Source organism: Lagenorhynchus albirostris, chromosome 11 (assembly GCF_949774975.1).
Source record: "Lagenorhynchus albirostris chromosome 11, mLagAlb1.1, whole genome shotgun sequence".
Lineage (NCBI taxonomy): Eukaryota > Metazoa > Chordata > Mammalia > Artiodactyla > Delphinidae > Lagenorhynchus > Lagenorhynchus albirostris.
The window spans coordinates 88,736,871-88,744,793 of NC_083105.1; the positions used below are offsets into that span (position 1 = coordinate 88,736,871).

The 7,923-nt window shown below is 42.7% G+C and overlaps 1 pseudogene; it reads left to right on the forward strand.

Moving 5' to 3' along the window:
* The first annotated feature begins 4,024 nt into the window (after nt 1-4,024).
* On the forward strand, nt 4,025-5,981 carry LOC132529093 (major facilitator superfamily domain-containing protein 1-like; annotated as a pseudogene).
* The last annotated feature ends 1,942 nt before the right edge of the window (nt 5,982-7,923 follow it).

A 7,923-nucleotide genomic window follows, 5' to 3' on the forward strand; every position in this document is an offset into this window, starting at 1 on the left:
TAATTAGGACCTCCCAGATCTATGATCTTCCAAACTCTATCCATTTCGTATGTATCCCAGAGTCTCAAGAATTGCCCAAAGCCTTGAGATTCATGTGAGAGAGCCCTAGAAATTTATTCTTTTGTCTATGGAACTTCACACCTTTACAGCTATTATTTCATTTGCTCCTTGTAACCATCAAAGGAATAAGGCAAATCATATGTAATCAGACCCATTTTAAAGATGGAAAATCTAAAACCAAGAGAGAGCAAGACTTTGACCCAAAGGTATGTGCTCGTAAGTAGCAGAATCAGAACTAGCATCCAGAGACTGACTCCGTATCCACTCCTGGACTACACTCTTTGCTTTACCTCCATAGTGCCTCCTAAGCCAGCAGTCATTGCCTCTCTCCTATCGTGCCTACACGTCTGCAAAACAATTCCTTGCTCTCCTAATGTTGATAAATAACCTTTTTGTTAACCTAGACTTCATGAAGCAATCACTCTTATTTTCTAAAGCTCAAAGCCATCTACATTAACCACTAAATAAAATCTCTTTCCTTTAATGATCCCCTTCATCTTCCTCTCCAACCTCCTCTGAGTTGCTGAGAAGTTGAGCTCTAGTCAACCCACATCGACCCCAGTAAGCTGCAGGCTATTTTTAGTTCAAGACTGACATATTCAGGCAGCAAAAAGAGCCAGGGAGACGCCAAACTCCGTATCCACCCTGGAAATGAACAAAAATGAGAAGCAAGCCGGCTGGTTCGGTGTCCCTTCAGATTTATTATAAATTGTCCGAGGGAACTTGGTGAATTAGCAGTGAATCCATTCGAGAAATGCTTTGCCTCGGCCAGTCCTGGAGCTGACTCTGCTAAACCTAGGCCACCTGAGGTCTTTCAAAAATATTACTCTCACAAAAAGTCCACACAGCTCAACACTGCCGCCAAGAACAAGGCCCAGAAAACACAGTGGCAAGCTTGGTGCCGGTCCCACTGTGCAGTTACAGGAGGTGAGAGAGGAAACATCTCCTAAGTAGGAGTCAGAAAATCTAGATTCCTGACACTGAGGAGCCACGTGACACTGAGAAAGTCGGAGCGTGTGGCCTTGCCTGGCAGCCTCCTCAGGACTCCCTCTGCCTCGGCCACGCTGAACCCCTTCACCCAAAGTCACACCCTTCCAGGAGTAGCCTGCATACAATGACTAATCAAGGGATAAAGGACTGGAAGCTCTGGCCCCATGTGAGGCATCTCTGCCGGGCCCTTTCAGCTCCAGAGCTCCCCATGGGGTCAGCAGAGGCTGCCAGCCTGGGCCTCTATCTAGCTGGGCTCCTCACCTGCCCAGCCCTGCCGACAGGTCTCACCCCAGGAACACTCCCTAATACACAACCATAACGATAACCCCTGTCTCAGAGCGTGAATCCTGGAGAACCCAACGTGCAACACCAATAAATCGACGTCATCGACACTAACAGTGAACTCCAACAAAACGACACTCTAACGAGAATCCTCTGAAAATAAAGTTCCTTTACGTAGGTGAAGAAAACTTCACAAACCGTGCCAAGTCACACCGGTGCTGTAGGGTTAGAGAAGGTCTCGCCTAAGTTCCAATAAAATGCAGCAGTTCTGGTTCAAGGTGGCAATGTAGAAAGATCCTGAACTCACTTTCTCTCATGGATACACCAGGTCTACAGCTACATATGGAACAACTAACCTCTGAAAAAACCTAACGGCTGACCGAGCAATGACTACACATCAGACCAATGAGAAGAAAACCATATCGAAGTGGAAACAGAAGAGGAGAAAATAGAGAGGAGAAGGCCAGAAGATGGTGACACAGCCACAAGCCAAAGAATACCTGGGGCCACCAGTAGCTGGAAGAGGCAAGGAAGGATCTTCCCCTAGAGCCCTCGGAGGGAGAACAGCCCTGGTGACACCTTGACTTTGGATTTCTGGCCTCCAGAACTGTGAGAAGATCAATTTCTGCTGTGTAAAGGCAAAAAATTTAAAAATTATATTAAATTAAATATAGCCTTCTGCTTCCATTTCTTCACAATTGCGTGGAAGCAGATCCTGGACGCAATCATGGAATCAGAGAACTGTCTTCTCTCCCCTCAGCAGCTTTAGCCTTCTCTACAATCCCCCTGCATTTGGTCCTGTACTACCTCCAGTGCCTAATGCCTTCCTGCTCTCTAACCCCCTCTTTCATATCAGTGGGAAAATAAGAGGATGCCAAAAGCCTGAACTGTCTCAAACATATAACTGGAATTATATTTCTTGGTTGACAGATGCTGATGGTGGGCTCTGTGATAAGCGTTCAGATCCCCTTTTCGGGGCTGAAGGGCCTATTTCTCAGTGGCTGTAAGAGCTGCTGGCAGATTCCTCAACTCTCAGCCCTCTCCAGGAACTGCCTTCAGCTGAAGACAGCTGCATCCCCCATAAACAGAAGCCCATAAGATGACTAGTCCGTACACAAGTTTACTGACTCTCTCACCCCAACTCGGGGCAACTCTGCAGGGCCTCCCCAGCTTCTGAGCTCCCCGTGAAGTTGGCTGAGGCTACGTGGAGACTGCATCACAGCCCAATTTCTACCTCTGCCCAATGCCTCTTCGTTTCCTTCCCCAACAAATACTGGGCCCCTAATAAGTTCCCTGCACACTAATGTCTGTCTCAGAGTCTGCTTCAGTTAGTACCAGTAGCCTCTGAGAAAGCAAATATGAAGATGAGGTTTTGGTATTTGAATATTCTCTGGCTGACTAGCAATGAGAACCCCATCACTGGTGGTGGATCTCAGGTAACTCCAGGTCCTCCTACCTGCCCTCCACCTACTCAACATGGACCAGAAGGAGCCAGAAGAATATTATAAAACTAGATTCTAAGAAACCTGGATCGAAGTAGACAGTGCAATTGTTATTCTCACCCGTGGTGAACTGGGATGGTACACCAGTGGGAAGAAACGGTTTAGCAGGTGCAATGTATCAGGGCTTGGAGAATTTGAGGAAATAGACATTCTAAGAAAAATATAATTAGAGCAGTTTCTGAGAATTTATGCTCTGGAGAAAAAGAATGAAAGTCTGGTGGTTATAAATCGTTAATTAAAAGCTATATATGAAATAAAGTTGGAGGACTCATACTTCCTGATTTCAAACTTACTACAAAGATACAGTAATCAAGACGGGGCAGTACTGGTATAAAGACACACATATAAATCAATGGAGTCCAGTAATAAATTCATATATTGATAGTTTTTGACAATGGTACCAAGTCTATTCAATAGGGAAAGAATAGTCTCTTCAATAAGTGATGTTGGGACAACTGGATATCCACATACAAAAGAATAAGGTTGAACCTCTAACTCAGAATATACAAAAAATTAACACAAAGTGGATCAAATACTTAAATTTAAGAACTGAAACTATAAATAAGTTCATTTGTATCATTTTTTAAGATTCCACATATAAGCGATATCATATGATATTTGTCTTTCTCTGCCTGACTTACTTCACTCAGTATGATAATCTCTAGGTCCATCCATGTTGCTACAAATGGCATTATTTCATTCTTTTTTATGGCTGAGTAATAACTCAGGCACAGAAAACAAACTTATGGTTACCAAAGGGGAAGGGGGAGAGGGATAAATTAGGAGTTCTGGATTAACATATACACACTACTATATATAAAAAATATATAATCAATAAGGACCTACTGTACAGCACAGAGAATTATACTCAGTATCTTGTAATAATCTAACACAATGAATCTGAAAAAGAATAGATATATATAATTGAATCACTTTGCTGTACAACTAAAACTAACACAGCATTGTACATCAACTATATTTCAATAAATAAAGAAAGAACTAAAACTGTAAAACTCTTAGAAGAAAATATAGGGGCAAACCCTCACGACCTTAGATTTGGCAATGGTTTCTTAAACATGAAACCACAAGTACAGGCAACAAAATTAGATAAATTGAACTTCACTAAAATGAAAGATTTCTGTGTATCAAAAGTACACTGTCAGGAGTCACTGTCGTCTCCCGTTGGCCCGATGGAGGATGAGGAAGCAGGGGCGCCGCTGCCTGGCGGCCCCAACGAGGCCAGCAGAGGCGCCCCCGTTACCTCCCCTGCCCCCGGGGCGCTGCCAGCCCTCTGCGACCCCAGTCGCCTGGTGCACCAGCTTTTGGTGCTGTTGCTTCCTTGGTTTCTGCAGCTGTTTTTGCTATGATAATCCTGCTGCCCTTCAGACTCAGGTTAAATGGGATATTCAGATGAATACCACGAAATTCATGACGCTGTATGCCTGGTATTCTTAGCCCAATGTAGTTTTGTGTTTCTTTGGTGGCTTTTTTTTTTTTTTTTTTTTTTTTTTTTTTGCGGTACGCGGGCCTCTCACTGCTGTGGCCCCTCCCGTTGCGGAGCACAGGCTCCGGACGCGCAGGCCCAGCGGCCATGGCTCACGGGCCCAGCCGCTCCGCGGCATGTGGGATCCTCCCAGACCCGGGCACGATCCCGTGTCCCCTGCATCGGCAGGCGGACTCTCAACCACTGCGCCACCAGGGAAGCCCTCTTTGGTGGCTTTTTGATAGACTGCGCATCTGGAATACGATGGGGCGCCGTTATGTTTAGTTGCTTTGTTTGCGTTGGACAGGTTGTTTTTGCTCTGGGTGGAATATTTCACGCTTTTTGGCTGATGGAATTTAGAAGGTTTGTGTTTGGGTTTGGTGGGGAGTCCTTAGCAGTTGCCCAGAATACCTATGCTGTGAGTTGGTTTAAAGGCAAAGAATTAAACTTGGTGTTTGGACTCCAAATGAGCATGGCTAGAACTGGAAGTACAGTGAACATGAACCCCATGGGATGGCTGTATTCTAAGGCTGAAGCTTCATTGGGTTCTGCTGGTCACACAACCCTTGGGGTCACACTTATGATCGGGGGTATAACATGTCTTCTTTCACTAGTCTGTGCCTTGGCCCTTGCTTACTCGGATCAGAGAGCAGAATGAAGCCTTCATAAAGAACAAGGACAAACAGCTGAAGTTATCAAGTTCACTGATGTGAAGGACTTCTCCTTCCCCCTGTGGTTCATATTCATCATCTGTGTCTGCTATTATGTTGCTGTGTTCCCTTTCACTGGACTTGGGCAAGTTTTCTTACAGAGAAATTTGGCTTTTCCTCCCAGGCAGCGAGTGCTATTAACAGTACTGTGTATGTAATATCAGCTCCCATGTCCCCAATATTTGGGCTTCTAGTGGATAAAACAGGAAAGAACATCATCTGGGTTCTGTGTGCAGTGGTGACCACTCTTGCTTCCCATATGATGCTGGCCTTCAGGCTGTGGAACCCTTGGATTGCTATGTGTCTCCTGGGACTCTCTACTCATTGCCTGCCTGTGCATTGTGGCCAATGGTGGCATCTGTAGTTCCCAAACATCAACTGGGAACTGCATACGGCTTCATGCAGTCCATTCAGAATCTTGGGTTGGCAGTCATTTCCATCATTGCTGGCATGATATTGGATACTTGGGGATATCTGTTTTTAGAAGTTTTCTTCATTGCCTGTGTTTCTTTCTCACTTTTATCTGTGGTCTTACTCTACTTGGTGAATCGTGCCCAAGGTGGGAACCTAAATTATTCCGCAAGACAAAGGGAAGAAATAAAACTTTCTCATGCAGAATGAGAAGTTTAAATGACTGTGTCATGAGAATGGGCTGCACACATCATTGGTTTGAAAATTTCCATTTTTTTTTTTAATTTAGAGTTTAGTTGTTAGGAAAAATAATGGTCTGGAGAATTATTATATTTATATTTTGAATACATCTATTTTAAAGTATAACTGTGAGGACTATTTTAGCCTGTGTCTTTTGTATTGCTGAAGAATTCTGCTTTGGAATAGGCTCATCAATGATGAAGTTTAGAAAATTGCATCTGGTACATGCAGGTGATTTTCAGTAAGGACAGTAAATAATGGAAATCTTTGGATCTTGCATTGAGATAATTTCCACAAAGTGTATCTTAGCAATATGGCCTTTGCTTTATCTTAAAGCAAAAAAAAAAAGTTTCTGAGGGGGTAGAATGGATATTTTATATAGAATAAACAATGGCATTTTAATAGGCATTCCCTTTTGTAATAGGGAATATTTGAAAGATATTTTTATGAAGCCTCATTTCCACAAACAGCAGATTGTGTTCTGCTCTCTTTAGTTACCAGAGGTTGCTGAGCAGTGACCCTTTCGAGCTTCTTTATTTCTGTTACTGAGGACCCTAATTCCCAGGGACATAATTTTGTGGTACAAACTTTTTGTATGGTTTTTCTTATAGTCCAATTAATTACTAAAAAACGTCCTGTAAACTATGATAATTGCATATCTACAAGGATAAACAAACATTGCAAAAGAAAAAAAAAAGTACACTATCAGAAGAGTGAAAAGACAAACCTCGGAATGGGGGAAAGCATTTCTGAAACACACATCTGATAAGAGTTTAATATCCAAAGAACGCCTCAATGACAAAAAGACAATCCCAGTAAAAAATGAGCCAAGGGGCTTCCCTGGTGGTGCAGTGGTTGAGAATCCGCCTGTCAATGCAGGGGACACGGGTTCGAGCCCTGGTCTGGGAGGATTCCACATGCCACAGAGCAACTAAGCCCAGGCGCCACAACTACTGAAGCCCATGAGCCTAGAGCCTGTGCTCCGCAACAAGAGAAGCCACCGTAATGAGAAGCCTGTGCACCGCAACAAAGAGGCCCCGCTCTCTGCAACTAGAGAAAGCCCGTGTGCAGCAACAAAGACTCAACGCAGCCAAAGATAAAATAAATAAAATTTTAAAATGAGCAAAGGACTAAGACATTTTTCCAAAGAAGATATACAAATGAACAAGCACATTGCTGTCTTGAGTCATTACGGAAATGCAACTCAAAACCCCAATGAGATCCCACTTTACACTCACTAGGTGACCGGTCAAAAATATAAACAATAACAAGTATCGACCATAATGTGGAAAAATTGGAACCCTCCTACATTGCTGATGGGAATATAAAATCACGCAGCTGCTTTGAAAAACAGTCTGGCAGTTCCTCAAAAAGTTAAACACAGAGTTACCATATGATCCAGCAATTCTACTCCTATGTGTATACCTGAGAGAATTCAAAAATATATGTCAAAAAAAAACTTGTACATGAATGTTCACAGCAGCATTATTTATAACATCCAAAAGGTGGAGACAACCCAAATGTCCATCAACTGATGAGTGGATAAACAAAATATGCTATATCCAAACAGTGGATTATTATTTAATCATGAAAAGGAATTGAAGTACTGATACATGCTATAATACGGATGAACCTTGAAAACATCCTGAGTAAAAGAAACCAGACACAAAAATCACATATTTCATTAAAACTTATATGAAATGTGTGGAATAGACAAATCCATAGAGACAAAGTAGATTAGTGCTTTCCAGAAGCTAGAAGAAGGGAATGAAGAGTATTATGGGCTCAGGGTTTCTTTCTGGGGTGATGGAAATGTTTTGAAATAGAAATGTTTTGAATTAGAAGTACAACTTTATGAATATACTAAAACCAAAGAAATTTACACTTTAAAAGGGTGAATGTTATGATATGTGAATTACATCTCAATTCTTTAAAATCCAAAGTTTGGGGGAAAAATAAACAGCTAAGTGTGAAAGTCAGGAGGTCTCCGTGGCAGCACATAATCTTATCTCCTGCAGCTGGAGGACAGAGAACGCTGAGGAATAGGCCCAGTACTTAGCAGAGTTCCAAAGAAAATTAATTTCTCAATCCACTATGCTAAGGTCAAGGCTGTTGCTGGCAAAGAATGGGACTGTGAGATATGGGATAGGAGTCATCTAAGTTGATGCATTATAAATCCAGAATCCATAGATTCCTCTAAGTCCTCCAAGTATGTGTAGAAGTGGCCCACTCCTCCCTGTTAAGG